Source organism: Lissotriton helveticus, chromosome 8 (genome assembly GCF_964261635.1).
Source record: "Lissotriton helveticus chromosome 8, aLisHel1.1, whole genome shotgun sequence".
In the NCBI taxonomy this organism is placed as follows: Eukaryota; Metazoa; Chordata; class Amphibia; order Caudata; family Salamandridae; genus Lissotriton; species Lissotriton helveticus.
Window position 1 is genome coordinate 1,459,132,978 of NC_136069.1, and position 21,416 is coordinate 1,459,154,393.

At 48.3% G+C, this 21,416-nt stretch overlaps 1 protein-coding gene across 1 annotated transcript in view; it reads right to left on the reverse strand.

Annotated features, from left to right (window-relative positions):
• Positions 1 to 20,303, reverse strand: part of TIAM1 (TIAM Rac1 associated GEF 1) — a 444,435-nt gene extending 424,132 nt beyond the window's left edge. Inside the window, exon 1 of the mRNA XM_078658396.1 lies at positions 20,000 to 20,303. The gene's annotated coding sequence lies outside the window, so the exon portion shown is untranslated. The remainder of the gene's footprint in view (positions 1 to 19,999) is intronic.
• Positions 20,304 to 21,416: the final 1,113 nt, after the last annotated feature.

Genomic DNA, 21,416 nt, shown 5'->3' on the forward strand with positions numbered 1-21,416 from the left:
TTATCTCCATATGGCAAAGGCGACAAATCCTTTCTTTGTTAATGGTAACCTTTGCCTACTGTTCTGTGCGTGGACATTTCTTTTTCTATGCAGCACAGGAGAAAATAGGTTTATTTATTCCTCTTCACCTTTCCTGACCCCTGCGGCTGCTTATCACATCAGGCTGCCTGTGACACACAGTTTGACTAAGGGAGTAGTAGGTAAGATAATGCGTTACTATTTGGTTTTCTTTTTTAAAATCTGCACCGGCCCAGCAGGACACATACTTACGTGCGCTTCATTTAAACAGTTTTTATCATTATCATGGCTGATGCAGGACAAGAATAAAACAATACAAAATGCCCAGATAACACTGGTGACTAATGATCCTGCTGGAGAGCAATCATTTGTCTGTTAGTAGTTTTTAAATGCAGATAAACTGTATTTTATGTGGCAGCTCAATGGGTTACTGTCTTTGTCACAGAGATCCTTGTGTTACTTGCAGTTCAGAAGTTACAATCCTAACATAGGACAGTGTCCAATGAACTGTCACCAAAGAGCTGTATACAAACATGAATGGTATAGTTAGAACTTCACTTTTTTTTGTTTTGTGATTTAGTTAGAACTTCCTCAGTCTTTTATTATTGTAATGTTGCTAAAAAGAGTATGTTTGGGCAGATATACATTTTTATCAGTAAAGCTGATCCCGATGGAATACTCTTTAAATCCTAAGGTTGTGTTTCCCCAGACCAAATCCTCTTAAACATACTGCCCACCAGTATGGATGACAGGTGATTCCTACACCTTGTAATCCTCTTTGGCTTATGTGACATTCCCTGTAGACTGATTTACATACTTGTATGATTGATTGACTCTGTATAATATATGCGTGGTGTAAAGTACTGACACACACTACAATGATATGAGTAGCACTATACAACAAAGGAAATGCAAATGAGAGAAGGGCTAAGTAACGATGAGGGGCACTGTTGGAGGGTGGCAGTGAGGGAATCCGAGGAGGTATTGGGAGGGGCTATGGAGCGATGAGGGGCACTGGTGGAGGGTGTTTGTGAGGGAGTCTGAGGAGGAGGTCATAAGAGGGAGGGGCTATGGGAAGATGAGGGGCACTGCTGGAGGCTGCCAGTAAGGGAATCCGAGGAGGAGGTCATAAGAGGGAGGGGATACAGAGCGATGAGGGGCACTGGTGGAGGGTGGCAGTGATGGACTCCGAGCAAGAGGTCATGCGGTGGAGGGGGAGCTAGGGAGAGATGAGGGGCACTGGTGGAGGGTGGCAGTGAGGGAATCCGAGAAGGAGGTCATTGGAGGAGGGACTTGAGAGAGATGAGGGGCACTGCTGGAGGGTGGCAATAAGGGAATCCGAGGAGGAGGGCATAAGGGGCAGGGGATATGGGGAGATGAAGGGCACTTGTGACGTGTGGCAGTGAGGGAATCCAAGGAAGAGGTCAATAGGGGGGGGCATGGAGGGATGAGGGGCACTGTTGGAAGGTGGTAGTAAAGGTATTTACGAAGAAAGAGGTTACTGGTGTGGCGACAAAAAAGACTTTCGCATCAGCGCTGAACCCAGCCTTGTCATGGCCTTTCTATTTTTGTTAATTTAATTAGCAATCGGGTCATAAGGGCTACTGTGGAACATACTTTAAAGTGTGTGCTAATTATATTTACTGCTATATTCAATGTTTTAGGTTTGAAGGTGATTTTACTAATGTTTTTACTGGGAAAAATGAAAGTGGAGCCTGATGGGGCTGGGCCCCAAGGTCAGCTGTGTGATAAGGTGCACTGGAGAGGGGTGGCAGAAAAGTGGATAATCAAGCCTGTAAGGGAGAGTGTTGCAGAGTCCAGGGTCAGGTGGAGGTAGTAATGAAGAGGGATTCTCCCTTAAGGCTCACACAGAGGGAGCCAGAGCAGTGTCACTTGCCTGATACTCCTACCTCAGAAACCTCCCCTTCCCATCAAAGGAACATTGTATGGAAAAACACTTTTTGATAGTGATAATCCTTAGAAAGAAATTTGGAAAAGAGTGCGATTTACTGGGCCTTGCAAGACTTATAAGAGATAAAGGAGGGCCCTGAAGCAGGCCTGCCCAGACATATATGCGACAAATCGAGCCCGCAGTGGCCCACCCAAATGCACTCTTGGCCCACCCAAATAAAAATTCCTGGAGCCGGGCCTGCTCATGTGTATGCTTCTTATCCAATGGCTTTCCTTCTTTTTGTATGTGACCCTTCAAAGAAGCATTGGCTCTTTACTACACTTTTGATTGGATGACATGAATTGTTTCCTTCCACTGCTTACTTTCTGGAATCGATTTTTTTTTGTTTTTATTTCAGCACTCCATCAGAGCGCATGTTTTATCTCTCTTGCCAGCATATGCTCCATTTCTTCCCTGCTCCGCCTCTTACCCTGTGACGTGGACCCAGTGCTCACTCCCTGAAGACTCAAGGTGCACATCGGCAACACGAAAAGCAGCCAAGTACTCCAGAAACATGCGTGACTCGCTGCTCAGAGTCTTGTGGTTTCTTTGCATTCCGGGACTTGTGGTCCTAACTTTATAATGTGATAAACAAGACTGCACGTCCCAGAATGCAAAGAAAAGGCCTAGACTCCACGAGGTACTTACTTAGAAATGGATGCACGCATGGCGTGGGAAAATTGGAAGTTCTGGGATCAGCTGCGTGTGGCTAAACACCACAGGCAGGACTGGCTCTCAGTTGTTGTAATGTCCTCCTCAGTGGCACTCGAGGTTTGATCGTTCTTAGAAGGATGAAAGCCCAAGATGACTCTGCATGGATGCATGCCTCTGTTACAGGGTGCAGATCTTTATTGCGCTTTCGCACACAGGCATTCCGCCTGCCACACTTCTCCTCCCTCGCATTCCCGCCCCCCCCCCCACCAGGCGCTCCCGCCCCCATCCGGCTTCCCTCCGGCCTCTCTCCCCGTGAGCTCCTCGCTCACATTCCTGCCCCCCACCAGGCTCTCCCGCCCCCATCCGGCTTCCCTCCGGCCATTTGCCACACTCCTTGCCTCTGCCGCAAAGGACTCCTCCCCCCGTCACTCTCTAAAACAGCTTTGTGCGACGTCTATATCCATTACTGGGATATGTTGGCGCTCGTAATTGCTTATTGGCCTTTACTACGACAGTGAATATTTGTATTATATGGGGGGTCTTTTGCTGTTTGCCAGAGAGTCACTACACTCACTGCACCCTACCTCACTCACGGATCGATCTTCACTCACCAAAAATGGCATGCAGAAGTACAGTGTTACATGGATATGTTGCCTGGGCACGTTCTATTCTGTGCACTGATACATTGCTATAAGAGGACACAGATGTACGGAAACATACGTGATTGCTCGGCTTGTTCAGTTTGTCGGGCGCTATTCTGTTTCCTGGGGAAGACGGGACCAGATCCCGGTCATCTGGTGTGTGATAGCGGCCGATATAGCGCTTGTCGCCTGACGGTGACATAGCACTACTGACAGCACCGCCAGCGCCCAGACTGACAGCTATCAGCATAGGTTCCCTCCCGCCCCCAGCCAGTCCAAAGATAATTTTAATTATCTATGATGCAGTAGGACGAACATAGCTCTAAGCCCCAGAAACCTATTATTGAACTTAATCAACCTCGGAGTAGCAAGGCGGGCAATCTGCTGATGGGCCTGTGGTGTGTAGGCCCTTCGATGGGCCGCTTTTGTGCCCGTCTCAGTCTCCACTGCAAATGACACATCATCAAGGCTGTTAAAGCCTCTACATACATCTAAGCACCTTGGCGGCGATGCTAGTTACTGATACTTAAATAAGTATATCGGGTTATATATTTTTTGTGATTACTGTGTAATTTGAGGTCTCACGCCTTTATCCTCACAACACCACACACCATCGGAATACACACACACCCTTCCCCTCACACCACCTCACACACACTCACCCTTACACACAATTACACTCAAAGACCCTTACACACCCTCAATAACATTCTCAAAAATCACACACACTAACACACTCACACACCCTATCAGCATCACACATCATATCACAATCAATCACCCTTTTCAAACACACTCACACTCTCTCACATTACACAAATGTCAGAAAAAGACGTTAATATTTCACTTCTGTTCTTTTATTTTCCTCACAATAAAATACACTGAACATAATCTTCACAAAAGGTATTTACAACAGTTTAAGCTATTGCCATTATAAATTACAATAACTTTTATTTAAGTATTAATTATTTAAAAAATTCATAACCATTGTTATTTGTAATATCAATACATCTAAGTCACGTAAATACAAAACATTTGCATTACAAATACTATGAGTGTCACATTTGCAAAAGTTAAAAGTATAGGAGGGAGACCTGTCCTTCAAAACCCAGGCAAAAAAAAACGCAGGCACTTGTTTCGGCCTACTCAGATCAGTAAGAAAAATCTTTCCTCTGCTCCCCACCCTTTCACGCAAATTGCTCATCCAAGGACTCATCCTATCTAGGCTGGATTACAGCAACGCCATCTACCTTGGAGCCCCCAAATCCACCTTTAACAAACTGCAAAGTAATCAGAACTCCGCAGCCCGGCTTCTCACCAACACCCCGGCCAGATCCTCAGCTAAACCAGCTCTGAAGCTCCGGCACTGGCTCCCAGTAAGAGAAAGAGTCAAGTTCAAAGCTCTCTGCCTAGCCCATAAACTCCTACAGGACAAAGGCCCCCCCATCCTCAAAAACTTCATCACGCCCTACAAAGCCACAAGATCCCTCCGCTCAGATCACGAACACCTCATCACAGTCCACAGAGTGAAAAAGGCCCGCACAGGCGGCCGCCGATTCTCCGTGAACACAGCCAGCCTTTGGAACTCCCTCCCCCGCAAACTAAGGACAGAACCTGATCACCTCCGCTTTAGAAAAATGCTGAAATCTCACCTCTTCCCGTAACACTCCCCTTCCCCTCCCCGGGCTCCCCCTTTGTTTCGAGTGTCGTGGTTTCAGCGCTGGGATACTCACGGGTTACTACGCACTCTACAAAACCCAATTAATAATAATAATAATAATAATAATAATAATAATAATATTGGCATTGTAAATGACAAAACTATTATTTTCGCAATTTTCAAAACCAACACATAAATATAAAATGTGTCATTTACAAAACCAATAGCTCCAACTTTCCTACTGCGAGACCTATTGGCAACGCCAGTGCTTGTTTAATTAAATACCCTGGTTGAAGCTTAGTCTGTACTTTTCACCAGACTTGACATTTTACTTTTGATGTTTGGTAGGGATCCCCAGAGTCACCCTAATTTTGAACTGATATTCTATTCAACTCTAAGTGTTTAATTTGGCATGCAATTCATATGCTATTCCTGCCCATATTAATCTGCAGATACCCTCTACCACAGTCTATCACTCAGAATTGCAGCAATGTATTGGCATTATCAAATTCTGGATGATTAACTTTTCAGGATCGAAGGCATGGTAACCAGCACCCACCATCACTGCGACAATACCCCGCGTCCTTACTTTTAGAGTGAGACAGAAGTTCTCACTCTCTCTCTTCTGAATTCACCTGGTCTGTTACCAGTACTTAAGCTTCTTATGCACCTTGGATAGACATATGTACTTTTTTCACTCCCTTGTACCAAGTAAAACAAGCATTTACATTGCAATAGGTCTCACAATTTCGAGGTTTTGAGCTGCTATTGGCATTGTAAATGGCAATGCTTTTATTAAAACTTAAAAGGCATTGTCATTTACAATACCAATAGTTCAAAGTTTTACAAAAGCAATACCTATTGTATTGCATAGCGCAGTGTCCGTGAAGCGGGCGAAGGGCTCATTATTAAAGTTTTAAAAAGATAAGAAAGGTGGCGGTGTCCCTGAAGCGGGCGCCGCGCTCAGCATGCAAATACAAAAAAAACCAGCCACTATTGTCCCCATCAGTGTAAATAAACAAAATGGTGCTCACCCACTTATAATGCTGACCGTGTAACAAGCCAAGTAAAAGGTCCAGTTGCTATGGGCGGTAACAAATGCAGACAAGGCAGTACCAAGGAGGGACTAACAAGCCTATTTAGGAATCAGAAGCCAGCATTTAAGGACAATGACACAAGCCAATGACAAATATGGCCAGGGCTTCTACTGCATACTCTATTACACCATGCCTCGCAGAGAGAGCAGCGCATGCGCACTGCCACTAGACTCGACCCAAATTGTTTTATTTTTTTTAAACAATGTTTTAGTAGACAACAACATGGCACCTTAGATTCCAAGCATGATTACCCATGATAAAAAGCAATGCACACCACACTGAGGATGATCATTCACAGAAGGAATCATTACTGTGGCCATTTTAGAAACTACCAAAGCATGGGTCCCAATTGAATAAATCTGCAGGCCCACGACCAGCTTCGAAAGCTATAAGGAGAAACGTCAACAAGGTTCCTAATCTTGCAATTCGACAGAGATCTCAGCATTTATGATGTCCCAACCTTGTTATGGAATGATGCCTGCAAGGAAGATATAATAACTAATAGAAGGGTTGGTGCTTCTTCCAACTACCGCGAGAAAGCAAAAGACACACAATTGATGGACGGAATGCAGAACAAATCAAAACATTCACCCCCAGTCAAGATATGGGTTAAATCCATCATTCTTTTGTTCACCATGCCACCCCAGTTTAGACCTGGCCATATGCAAATCAGTCTTGACCCTGTGCCTCATGGGAAAGTCCAGTCCGAACTGCCAAGCCAGGTCCTCTCAGACCGGAAACAAGCATCCTAGGACCGGTTTCGGGGTTTCACCCCTCTTCAGCCAAGATAGCTTGATTCCAGTGGCACAGTGAGCCCAGGGCGAGAAATCAAGAGACACAATTAAGGGACGGAATGCAGAACAAATCAAAACATTCACCCCCAGTCAAGAGATCTGGGTTAAATCCATCATTCTTTTGCTCACCATGCCACCCCAGTTTAGACCTGGCCATATGCAAATCAGTCTTGACCCTGTGCCTCATGGGAACAGTCCAGCCCCAACTTCCAAGCCAGGTCCTCTCGGATCGGAAACAAGCATCCTAGGACCGGTTTCGGGGTTTCACCCCTCTTCAGCCAGGATAGCTTGATTCCAGTGGCACAGTGAGCCCAGAAACCACGTCTGGGCTAACCTGCCGCACTTAGGGCGAGAAAGCAAAAGACACACAATTGATGGACGGAATACAGAACAAATCAAAACATTCACCCCCAGTAAAGAGATCTGGGTTAAATCCATCATTCTTTTGCTCACCATGCCACCCCCGTTTAGACCTCGCCATATGCAAATCAGTCTTGACCCTGTGCTTCATGGGAATGTTTTGCCATTGTGCAACATTCCGTCAATTGGTTTGTTTTGCCATTGTGCAACATTCCGTCCATCAATTCTTGTTTTTGCATTTGTCACCCCGAGTGGGACGGGTATGCTCAGACGGGAGTCCCGTGCTGTCCATGCCACTGGAATCAAGCTATCCTGGCTGATGAAGGCTGATAGCCAGAAACCGGTCCTAGGATGCTTGTTTCCGGTCCAGGGAAGACATGGTTTGGCAGTTCGGGCTGGACTGTTCTCGTGAGGCACAGGGTCAAGACTGATTTGCATATGGCCATGTCTGAACTGGGGTGGTGTGGTGAGCAAAATAACGATGGATTAAACCCAGATCTGTGACTGGGGGTGAATGTTTTGCCATTGTGCAGCATTCCGTTATATTAATGACTTTAAGGTGAGAGTCTTCTCTGAGTTCATGAAAAAGTTGTCAAGTTATAAAAGTTTTGTACAGATTTAAAATATGTCAGTATGTTGATACTGTGAACCCTTTAAGTCAATACCAATAGAGTGCACTTGATTAAGTAACTCATTGTCAGTGAAATTGCTCTCCCACCCTCGCAGCTCCACCATTAAGTGAGGTGCCCCTGCCCCTGCACTCTTGAGTGTTGGTGATCGAGGCCCTCCTCCACCCGCAAGTTTCCCTGCGCCTCATCCCTGGTGGTCCAGTGGACCTCTGTCTCCTTTCTTTCTTTCTGCTCCTTCACTCGTTTTTCTCCCCTTTCTATCTTTCATCTTTCTGCACCTCTGTTCTTTTGCGCCTTATTTCTGCCCATTTCCCTTTCTCTCCCTCTTCTCTTTCACTCGTTTTTTCCCCTTTCTATCTTTCACCTTTCTGCACCTCTGCTCTTTTGTGCCTTATTTTTGCCCATTTTCCCTTTCTCTCCCTCTGCTCTTTCTCTCGTTTTCACTCGTTTTTTTACCCTTTCTATCTTTCAAATTTCTGCTCTTTTCTGCATCTCTGCTCTTTTGTGCCTTATTTCTGCCTATTCTCCCTTTTTTCTTTATCCCTTCTTTCCTCCCTTTACCTTTCCCCGCCGCTGCTGCCCCCGCAGCCCCTGCCCCCCCAGCACGACCGGCCCAATCCAGCTCCCCTCCCCGCTCCCGCCTCCCAGCTGTCCAGCCCTCCCCGACCCCTACTTAATGGCGGCCACTACGCGGCCGCTGCGCGGCCACGGGCTGCGGGCGCACCGCTGGTGCACCGAAGGCGCATCAAAGGCAAGCACGTCTGCGCCCGTCTGTGACCCGTCCGCGACCAGCACCAGGAACCCTGGACCTCCGCCCCGCCAACGCTACGACCCAGCAGCACTCCACGCACTCAACCCAGGCTGCAACAACAACTGCAAGCTAGCATCACCAGCCGACACCCATGGACCCTTCAGCTGTCACCGCTGCCGGCACACCTGCAGCACCGCCAAGAACACGGATCCAGCACAACCCGCCCACAAGAACACAACCGAACTGAAGACCCTGCAATGCATCCTCCTCAACGTCCGATCCCTCCTCAAACACTCCACAGAAATCTGGGACCTCCTCGACAGCACAACCCCAGACGTAGCATTCTTCACCGAAACCTGGACCAACACCACCTCGGGACCGGACATCGCCATCGCCATCCCCCAAGGATACAAGATCTCCAGGAAGGACCGCCCCATCCACCCAGGAGGAGGAATCGCCATCGTCCACAAATCCAGCCTCCGCCTGAGCACACTCCCTGACGAGTCCACAGAACTGATGGAACACCTTCACTTCAAGATACTGGCCAGTCCCACCGCCGCCCTCCGAGGAACCCTCATCTACCGACCCCCTGGACCCCGCGGACCCTTCGCCAACTCCATCACGGACATTATCTCCCCGCAGGCCATCGCATCCACCAACTACACCCTGCTGGGAGACCTCAACTTCCACCTCGACAATCAACTGGACCCCAACACCACATCCCTCCTGGACAACCTCCACAACATTGGACTCCGCCAGATCGTGACCGAGCCCACGCACTCAGCAGGACACATCCTCGACCCCCTCTTCACTACAGGAAACTCCATCACATTCAGCCACACCACCGAACTCCCATGGACCGACCATCGTTGCGTCCACTTCACCTTCAGAACACCCACCATCCACAGACACCAGCACCTGCTTCCACAAAGAAACTGGACGAAAATCACCGATGACCAGCTCACCTCCTCACTCAACAACTCCACCCCAACCATCGCGGAAAACGACGACCCCAACACCGCAGCCCGAACCCTGCATAGATGGATCTCGGACAGTACCAACACCATAGCCCCCCTCAAGAAAAACAACAATACCCGTGCCAAGAAAGCCAGATGGTTTACCACCGAACTTCGAGAGTCCAGGCGCACATGCCGCCGCCTCGAAAAGGCCTGGAGAAACACCAAATCCACAGAAGCCCACAACAACTTCAGAGCCGCCACCAACGCCCACCATCAACTCATCAGAGAAACGAGAAAAAAAGCGATTGAAGACAGAATCTCCACCCACGCACACAACAGCAAGGAACTCTTCAGCATCATCAAGGAGTTCGCCACACCCACCAGAGAGTCTACAGACATCCCTCCCTCACAAGACCTCTGCGACAAACTCAGCATCTTTTCCCACCACAAAATCAAGAGCATCTACGACAACTTCGACGAAGACAACCAACACACTGAACCCTCACCAACCACCCCCGACACCCGGAAACCAGCGATTGATGACTGGACAGCCCTCACCACCGAAGACACACTGAAGACAATGAAGTCAATCCACTCAGGGGCCCCCACGGACCCCTGCCCCCACCACATCTTCAACAGAGCCGCCAACACCATCGCACCCATGCTCCGCCAAACCATCAACCGCTCCCTGGCGACCGCCTCATTCCCCGACGACTGGAAACACGCCAAGGTCAACCCCCTCCTAAAGAAACCCTCAGCGGACCCCACCAACCTCAAAAACTACAGACCCATCTCCCTGCTCCCGTTCCCAGCGAAAGTCATCGAGAAAGCCATCAACAGCCAACTCGCCACATTCATTGAAGAACACAACATCCTCGACTCCTCCCAATCCGGCTTCAGAAAAAACCACAGTACGGAAACCGCCCTCCTCGCCGCAACAGACGACATCCGCACCTTACTGGACAAAGGAGAAACAGTAGCCCTCATCCTCCTCGACCTATCACCGGCGTTCGACACAGTCTCCCACCGCACCCTAATACGCAGACTCTACAATGCAGGAATCCAGGACAAGGCCCTCGACTGGATCTGCTCCTTCCTCTCCAGCAGGACGCAGCGGGTCAGACTCCCCCCTTTCCTCTCGGACCCCACACCTATCACCTGCGGAGTCCCCCAGGGCTCCTCCCTCAGCCCGACGCTCTTCAACGTCTACATGGCTCCACTTGCCCCCATCGTCAGAACCTACGGACTCAACGTCGTGTCATATGCAGATGACACCCAGCTCATCCTCTCCCTATCCAACGAGCCCAACACCGCCAGACGCAACTTTCGAGAAGGCATGGAAGCCGTCGCCAAATGGATGAAAAACAGCTGCCTACAACTAAACACCAACAAAACAGAAGTACTCATCATGGGCCCAAACCCCGACGCCTGGAGTGACACCTGGTGGCCCACCGCCCTCGGAAACCCGCCAACCCCCACAGACCACGCACGCAACCTGGGAATCATCTTGGACTCCGAGCTCAAAATGGACCGCCAGATCAACTCTGTCTCATCTTCCTGCTTCCACACCCTCCGCCTCCTTCGTAAGACCTTCAAATGGATCCCCCTCGAACACCGAAAGACAGTCACTCACGCCCTGGTCACCAGCAGACTCGACTACGGCAACGCACTCTACGCCGGAATAAACAAAAACCTCATCCGCAAGCTACAGAACATCCAGAACGCCGCCGCAAGACTGGCCCTCAACCTGCCAAAACACTGCCACATCTCCCAGCACCTGCGCACACTCCACTGGCTCCCCGTCGAGGCCAGAATCACCTTTAAGATGCTCACCCACGCACACAAGGCCCTCCACGGCACCGGACCAGCATACCTGAACAGCCGACTCAAATTCCACGCACCCCAAAGGACCCTACGATCAGCCCAGCTTTCCTACGCTGTGGTCCCCCGCACCAGAAAGACCAGATCGGGAGGCCGCTCCTTCTCCTTCCTCGCGGCCAAAGCATGGAACGCCCTTCCGCTCCACCTCAGACAGACAACATCGCTCCCCATCTTCGCAAGAAACCTCAAAACCTGGCTCTTCGACAGACCCCCTCCTTGATGGAATGGAACCTGCACCCCCCCAACCCCCCCCACCCCTAGCGCCTTGAGACCCTTACGGGTGAGTAGTCGCGCTTTAACAAACTCCTGATTGATTGATTGAAGTAACACGTATGTCATGTAAAAAAAAAAAAAAGATATAACTATAAATGTGTCGGGCTAAGAAAAATATCCATTAAACCGCTAATTTCAAGTCATGCAAAATGTCACAAAATTACACCATGTTGCCATTTCGTAGGAAACATGTAGCACCAATGGACGGGAATAAGGCAACCAACCTGAATGCAAGGGACTGCTGTTTGCACCAGTTGGTTTTGCTACTTTTTTTTGTTGCGAAAAATGTATCCTCGCAACCACAATAAACCAATTTGTGCTAAAATAGATCACCAAATGATAGTTTGGCATTTTGCATAACTGTTCCAAAATTTGGCATAGCTACGCAAAGGCAATTTATGTGAATTTTGGCACAGCCCTACACATGTGTGGATTTGTGTTAACACAGAGCAAGGTAAGGCCTACTTACAGGCAGCGATGGAGGACGGCTTATTTTCGATGTAACTTTGTGAAAGGGATTCTACTTTACATTTTACCTCACACGCCAGACAGGGGAACGGCTTTAACGGGCCCAGGTGAAAAATAAACGGTTATTAAAGTATGCGCACTATCCCTATTTTCTAACGTGACCAATGACCTTGGTTGTGTTTTTCTACTATAACTATTTTTAAATATTCTTATTGTGACAGTGTTTAAGGGAACAATCAATAAAAACAATAAAAGAAATGAGTGAAATGGATAGAAAGCATTCCCTCAAACAATGAGCACATTCCGAGCCTGAAAGCGGGGGGGGGGGGGGGGGGATGGAGGGGGGGGGATGTTATCAAATAACTAGGGGGGGTTCTGAGACTCAGCTCAGTAAAGCTCAGTAAACAGCCTTTCAAAACAAACACGGCCTTGGCCAAGAGCAGCTGCTGTCAGTGAGCATTTTAAAGAAACGACTCTTAAAGCAACAAGGAGCGGGGAGGGAAGGAGGGGGGGTGCAGATAATGTGCTCCCCCCGAACCACTCATACCCTATTATTCAGCAACAGCTGTAGGCAATTAATTTGATAACAGTGTCAGGAGGAGTCTGGCGCGCGCATTACAGAGCCCCATGTAGGTAGGGACGGCGTTCTTGTGACAGACCATAATAATCCGCACGTGGGGAGATGCTGAGAAGGGAGGGGGGTGGGGGCGTACCAAGTTAAGACAACGAGGGTCTATCTGTTCAGCAGCTTGATATACATTGGTTGTTGAGGGATTTCGGAGACATTGGGGAGACTTCTTGAGGGAGCACCTCCGAGGGGGGGGGGGGGGGTCTCCTGCGGGAGGGGGTAAGGGATTGGTACCTCGTTGGCATGCAGGGTTCATTTTAATACTCGGAGGGGTCCATTCCATGCAGCGAGGGGGAATGTGGTGGGGGCAGATGGCTGCTTCCTGATCGGCCTGCCTTAGAAACCCTCCGAGGCTGATGCAGTGGTATGTCAGGCCTGAGAGCAGGTCAAACCAGCTTCACTGCCACTCCACTGCCAGACTGGAGCAGAAAACAAGCCTGGGCACCAATAGAACAGTGTCGCTCATTTGCAAATTTGGGGAGTAGAATAAAATGCCACGTTTTTAAAAATCGAACAACTGAAATTTTTAATACATGCTGCCAAGGCAGAATGTTGATTATTGTGGAGTAATCGGAGTAATTTTGGTAATTCTGCTTTCCTCATCGATGCAGAATTATCAATTATTTCATGCGAATACCCCTGCCTGCATAATTAAGAGTAATTTGGGTTGGGAAATCGTACAGCGGACCACATTTAGTGACGGTGACCGTCCACTCTCACTTGTAATTTGTGTTCTGTTGCATTTAGCGCTGTTTTTTAGCACAAAATATAACTTTGGGCACATTTTGCATGAAGCAAATCGTGCTAAATGCTGGTAGAAAGTTGGGGGAAATCCTACCCCATGAGCACATTTAGTGAATGCGAGAGGCTGCTCGCTCATTATTCATGTTCTGTGGCATTTAGCACTATTTCATAGCACAAAATGCATCCGTGTCCACTTTGGACGCGAGAGGACATTTTTGCACTAAGAAATAGTGCAAAACACAGAATTACTCTTCTAGCGTAATCTCGAGGAATTCAAAGTGATGAAACTACACATAATTACGTGAATTATACCCGACACCCAATGCTGCCTAGGTTGTTTTAAGTGGTGTGCTACAAACATTTGTGCTTGCTGAAGGCACATTTTGTGGCAACACTGACTATGTTCCTTCCTAATAAATAAAAAAAATCAACAACATTGCCACATACTTGCTTTTGCTACTCAGAAAGTGATTTTGGTCCATCAACCTTGCCTCTGATGACATTAAATAACTGTCAGAGAAAGAGTATTTTGTGCCCACTTTCTATTTTGGGCATCCTGGTTGTGAAACCTGCTCAATTTCTCCCTCTGTGCAATGCATGCAAAATACCAGAAAAACATAACCAAGGAACAATTAAAAATCTGAGGTGACAGTAGCATCCCTCGGGGAAACAATATGTCAATATCTGCTCAGCTTAACTCTAGAATGCACTAGTTGAAGCTTGGACCAGCCGCCTCAAACCACTGAAGTGCAGTTACGGCCAACCACAGATCTCCAAAAGCTGCAGGCAGGGTGTTCCATGGTACCAAAACAGGAGTAGGGGCGTGGCTTTTAAATAAATAAAAAAATTTGATTGAACAATCCCGGTTCCCCAGATCTGTAGATCAACACCTGTGCGCCTTCACCTCTTTATCACAATTTCCATTGGAGCCATGCGCCTAGATGTTTTTGGAATGGACATAGGCTATTTTTTATGGATTAGAAAACAAAATCGAACTGGTCAAAAACGACGCTAGTGGGGTTATTCAAGAAGGTCATTTTGTATACTTAGTTACGGCGCAGGCTGATCTTTTACCGCCCTGCTCGCCTACTGCGTTCTGCGGCTCTCTTTACTGCCGTGGTTCCTCGCGTGCGGAAGGCCCGCACTGGGGGCCGCTCCTTTGGCTTTAAGGCACCTCAGTTGAGGAACTCCCTACCACTGGCGCTACGCAGTACTCCTAATCTGCTTCAATTTAGGAAGAGCTTGAAGACATGGCTTTTTAATGTTTAGTTGCTCTTTGGGTGGGTCTTTCTTTTCTGTATTGTTTCGTGTTATGTTATTACACACTGAGTTGTTTGTGGAAAGCGCCGGGACACTCTGTCGGAGTAGCCGTGCGCTATATAAATACATTTTAACATAACATAACTTAGTTTTTGAAATGGGTACAATTATAAAGTGCAGGCCTTGCCCGAGAGGACAGTGGATCACTGAACACAGCAACAAGTTACATAGACAATGTGTGAAGATAGAGACACCTGCAGTGAAAACTGTAGAAGAAACACAGTATCTAATTGGAGAGAAACCCCAATAGGGGAAGGGTCTAACATCTAGTATGGTAGGAAGATTATGAGCAGGTGGTTTCAGAAACCTTTCCTGGCATGCATCAATGAGGGAGACAGTGTAAGGTGCAAAGGGAGGCCTTTCTAGAGCACTGGACCATGTGTCACAGAAGCCCATTAGAGGGTGTGTTCCTTGTGAGACTTTTGGATTTCAAGCCTGCAGGGCACATGCTCCTAGCAGTGTTCATGACACCAGATGTACTGAGTTGACAGATCATGCAACAAAGTTTGCAGGGGACTATTTCAGGGAGAGGCAGCCGATGTACCGGTTTCAAGGTGGGAGGTGGTGGCGTGCTCTCAGAAGTTTTCAAAAAGCAACCCATAGGGCGCAGGGACAGAAGAAAATGAAGAGAGGAAGGTGGACGGGGGGGGAAGCAAACAGAGGACAGAGCACAACATGGAGCCGGGGGCAGAAGCATGCCAGGAAGAAAGCAACGCCGGAAGATAAGCGTACGAGTGCATTACGGAAGAGGAGAAGCAAATGGGCAGAGAAAGAGAAACACGAGCATTGCAGAGGAAGTGGAAGCATACAAAGAAGACAGCTGAAAAACACATGCATTCTCATGTAGTAATTAAAGAAAAAGTAACATTTACAGCCGGAAAAGCGAGCAGTGTAAGGACACAAGTAATGCGTGCATGCTCCAGGGGAGCAGTGCTTAATTTGAGCCGGTAGTTTCTGGTGCTCAGCACCAGCACTTTATTCTCAACACCGACTCTGAGGACAGTCTACAACATGGTGCCACTGTCTTTCAAATGTTGAGTTGAGCAGACAAACAGTGTTTAATAATTTCATATACAATAAGAATAAATAATATCGGCCACCTATGCCATCCTATATCCTTAATATAATAATCCTCTGAGGATGGATACATATTTGCGTGGCAGGGCTTTGGCGGCCTCTGGCTCTGTTCCACTTCCAAACACCCTGACCCCCCCCCCCCTTCACTGGCCTCTGCGTTCCGCCCCGCCCGGACCCCCTCTTCCGGGGCCCCATACCTACGCTCCCTGCCCAGGACCACCATGAGCCTAGAGCCACCCCTGCCTTGAGTAGTCAGATTTGTCACACTTGCGGAAGTGAGATGTTAGTAGTTGTGTTGGTACCGCCATTGGCAGCACTGGCAGGGGCAATGGGTGGTGCAAGCTGCAGGGACCTCCCGAAAAAGGCCCTGGCACTTTTTTTTGACAAATAAAGTACTACAGGGGGGGTGAAAACACACAAAGAGGAATTCCATGCAAGCTAATGAATAAGAAGCAAGCAAATGAGAGGAGCAATTTCTCTTTTTCAATTTTTACATGAGATATTGTGCTTTATTTACCCTGTATATTCTCCAGCGTTGCTTTCATTGTGAGGTTACTGCTTCAGTCAAGCGCAGTATACAGCTCTTGATACTTCCCTGTTGATGAGTCCAGCCGTGACTTTACGCTTTCCACCCACAGGTCTGATCAGCTGTCCATGTCTTTCAATAGCCTAGCAGTAGACAGACGGTTCTCCTGATTCTAGGACCTGTCAAAATCACCTAATGCAACACTATGTAACATTCTGAAAATGATGTTTCTTCCTACAGTTTTGGATCCTTAGAGTGCATGATATTTCCAAAAATCTACTCTAGGTTTCTAAAACCTTACTTGAAAATGATGGCACCCCCGGACTTGAAACTACTGATTGTCTCCTTTATTTTCTAGGTCTCGCCTACACTGCACGCGTTGTGCTGTGAGGCGTTTTGTTTATAATTCAGTGGTTTTACAACCCGCCCACAGCATACCACCAGTTGTTTGTGTTGTCACTCTCATTTGCAATCTTTCGATTGCTTAGCTCACCTCCCGTAGGCTTTTCTTCCTTTCTTATGTTAGCTCCTCCCTGGAGCATGAACCAAGTACGTGATTTTCCTCGTCTTTTTGCAATGCAGTATATTTTTTTTTTATAAGCATTATCCCTGGATGTCCAATGTCCTTTTTAAACACAGACATATGGCTTCTTATTCATGTTGCTTTCATCATATCCGCCTTCTCTTGATCCGCAATTGTATCACTATGCACAACTCCACTCCACACAATGCAACTCTATGTAACTCCACTCCACACCACTTTACTCTGCAATACTGCACTCTTTGCCACACCACTAACTTTTCACCATGCTGAAATGCCGCCACGCTACTGTACAACACGGCTAAAAGTCATTGGGAAAGCCAATAACTCTCACATAGGGGAGATCAATGCTTGTTTCTCAAATGACCCTCACAACTGTCCACCCTGTCTGAACACAGAGTATTCTATGCCATGTTCGCCTTAATCTGTTTTTATATTTCTGCAGATTCCCCACACCTCATCCCAAAAATCACAAACTACCCTCCTTTGAAAGTCATGCCCTGCAACCAAGCAATACCCAATTCCATCTAACTCATCTACTAATCCCACCCACCATCTGCATGAACTCACATACCACCCACCCACGATCACACCCAACTCCTACGCAATAAAATGCACTACACAGATACTGGAGCAAATTCATGGAATGGTGTCCTTGAGAGCACAAGACTAAAACCAAGAACCAACTGCAACCACTGAAGTAACCCCTAACTTTGGGGTGCAGAGCAGCGCGCTGGCTGGTGTGAAGCGCTGCAACGCCGCATGAAGCACTATATAACTACAATACAATGAATGTGAGCGATGGATGAGCTCTAAATTCACTCTAAGCTGACATTACGTCTCGCAACAAATAGAGGGTGCACTGCCTAGTAGGAGACACCTAAAAACAGACATATCCATCTTTTGACATGCACAAGGACCAAATAAAATTGTATGTTCTATAATCCCACGAAAGAAAGCAATATTGGGGAGGGGGTGATAGGAGGGAGAGATTTTGCAAATGCATCATAGCAAACACATATACGGTATGCAATTTTAAATACATTGGGGTATGTTTGCTAGCAAACATGTGTGTGTCCACGAAACACCATCCAATAAATAAATGCCCCTCTAACACAGCAAGGGAGAAAAGTCCTTATTTACAAAACAAACGACACGTGGGTGTTCCAGTCCAGAACACACTGCAGTTGGAAAATAAGAGATGATAGAATGTCATTATTAGAGCAAACACCACAGTAATGGCCGATTCATGTGGCGTCAGAGACGCATTTTCTCAGGTGGGATCTTAAACTTACAAGTAAGAGGAGATGCCCCAAGCCAGACACGAAGGCGGCCCCCTCTTTTGTCACAGGTACATATTACCCAGGGTTGCAAAAAGACAGGGCACCGGGCAGCTCAGATCAAAGGGCGCGCGCAGGCTCCCAGGTGACTAGAATTTCAGAAGATGCTGCTCAGAGCGCCTGCTTGTGACAGGAATCAACAATAACAGAACACCCGACATGCGTGCTGTGTCATGGGAACTTTGTGAAAACCTGAACAAATGTCGCGACAGTAACACTCACACTCCAGTGATGGAAATTGCATGCGTATTATTTCACCGGCCTGTGTCAGCGAAGACGCTAAAACAACAGTCCTCCTTAATGCGTAAGTAGCGGCGTAAACCTCATTAGACCTGGCACTAGACAGAAACCCCCACAACAGTGATTAACGAAGAGACGCAGCTTTAAACCCCGGCTCATCCCTGCGGTTTAGTCTGAGAAGACTTCACAGCGCAGCGGCGCTAATCCGGGCTTCGAGGCTCTTAGCTCTGACCCCACCAGCAACCCCACGCTACAGCACTCAGAACTATAAATTATTTCTTATTTATTCGCGAGGGTGGACTGCTGGCCCTTAAAATCCGCCCTGGGACACCATTCCGTTCACACGCAAAGTAATGCAAAGGGGGAGGGGCGCACTCGGTTCGGATGTTTCCTTATCACACAAAACACGATCGCTGCAGGTAACAATCTGCTTCCTTCCCCGCCCCCAAGTAGTTTGGTTTCTGCAGTGGGACCCTTCAGTAGGTAGCAAGGGTGTCACCACCCGTTTGGCTGACGCTGGATGAATAAAATACTGCATTTTCAGGGTTCGGTGGCCCTGGTGTTACTGCACCTGCTGCACCCATTGTAACTATGCCTCACAACTGAACTGGATCCGTTTCTCTTGGGAGCGTATTCCTTGGAGATGTGGCACTGGCAGGACAAAAGTGCCACATACCTGGTTCTGCACACAGTCCCGCCTCCGTCCATCTACGTGAGAGGGATCCCATATTGTACATTATAAGGATATTGCAAGGCACCTCGGCTTCCGTGTACAGATAAAGGATGTGTCTGTGCAACGCAGTGATAAACCGCACGCGAACGGAAGGCCAGCAGTGACAAAACAAAGCAGCAGAACAACAGTGCATCCACCAAGGCCAATTCCAAGCGTGTCCAACAACTGGCCTGGTGACCTGAGCATCACCACCCCCGAGTCCTGGCTTTTAAACCAGCAGCAGCAGCACCGAGTTTACAGACTGCAGGTATTACCTTTAAAACCCCGGCATGCCCTTAAAGCTTCAATAAAGAAATGTAAACCTAAAGCCCCGGCATGCAAAGAGCTGCTGCCTACAAACCCAGGACTGGCTCAAGGTATCACCCAAGGCCACTTGGCAGGTACGGACACACCAAAATCCACCAAACACGCAGAGAGGCGCGAGAGCAGCTCCAGGAAGTAAACACCCAAGCACAGCAGGTTAGCCAGACACAAGATGCCAACAGCCCACGAGTGCCGCTCGCGAGCCCCTGAACCAGACGATACAGCGCAGATCACAATGGAGCGGACGCGGCGCTGCGCACCTTGACGCCGCCTGCGTCCGTGCAGCGCTGGGGCTTTGTCTGCCGGATTCCAGGGCATGCAGCGCGCTGCGCACCGACCTGCGCTGCAGCCGCCCACCGGGGCACTGCCTGCACCCAGGGCGGCCGGGGGGCGGGCTCTGGGGGTACCTACCGTGCACGCAGGGCCGGCGGCGTGGGCTCCATCTCTCCGTCCACATGCTCCTGCGCCCGGTGACAACAAGCGCGGCGCTGCCTCCCCTCGGGCTGACAGAGAGAGGGCGGAGCCCGCGCCCAGCCTCACTGGAAAGACGACACCGGCCGCTCGGCGGCTGCTCCCCCTTTCATCTGCAGGGTTCCTCCTTTTGGTGTGTCCCCTGTGTCTCTGCTCCGCCGGGGGGCCCTGGACACCTCCGCGGGGCGCTGCGGCTCACAGGGCGGGGACAATGGCTAGGTGGCCGGATCGCAATCCGCGGCTCTATTCACACCTCTCCCAGCTCCCTTTTACATGCACAGTGCGAGCGGGAGGCTGGGGCAAGAGTGGTTTTGTGAGGTGTCCCCTTCAAAAGATGCCATGAAGCCGGGCCACGTGCATTTGTATCGCAAACTCAGCCGGGGGTGCTGTGAACAGCCCACACTCGTGGAGCTCTCACCGTCCGCTGATTGTCATTGCTACACATAGGATATTTGCTGAAGCTCCCTGAAGGCAAGCAGCTGAATTATAGGCACTTGCATGTTCCGCCAATTACCTCCTTGCAGGGGAGTTTAGAAAGGAGGGGGATCGTGTGAAATCAGGGCGGGTTTTCCAGTCCTCTTAATCCTAAATTGCTTTACCATCACCCCACTCCCCCGCCCACGTCCAACACATACAAGATACACCAAGACAATAGCAGAAGCCCAGTCTGGGTATAGCTTAACACTAAATTACACGAAACAATCAATTTCAAATATGAGAGTAGACCTGTTATGCCCCAAATTAGCATAACTACTCATTGAAGTCCAGTCCCACCTTTTTTTTTGTCAACATCAGTTTGTCTCCTGAAACTTCTAGTTTCACTATTCAGTCTGTGAACCTACTACAAGTCCCAGCATGCAAAGTGCAAAATGCTAAACATGTACGCAAAGGTTCTCTGATGACATCGGACTACGTGTTCCTTTTCTGGCCTCTCCTTGAACTCATGAGGGGAATTCCCGCCTTTGTTGACTTCAATTGTGCACCTGGAAACAAAAGCAAAGACCTTAATAGTACTATGCAGGCCCTGCTAAAGAGGATCACTGGAATTACCCGGCACATTGTGTGGTATACTTATTTCTCTGATGTTGGCATTCTGACACACATTCAACAAGCATTGACATAGCCAATAGCTCTCGCCTTTGGGAACTAAGAAGTGTTTAGGCAGAGATATTGAGTTTGTATTTGTTTTTGAGCTGTGTTGTGCAGACGTCTGCAATATGCTGAAATGTTACAATGAAGTGTGAGAAGCATTTTTGTTAGTTTAGTTATGAACAATAAAGTATAATGTACAACAATAAATATATTAAAAAACTATTAATTAGAAGTAATGATTTGAGGGTTTTTTATGTTTGAATGC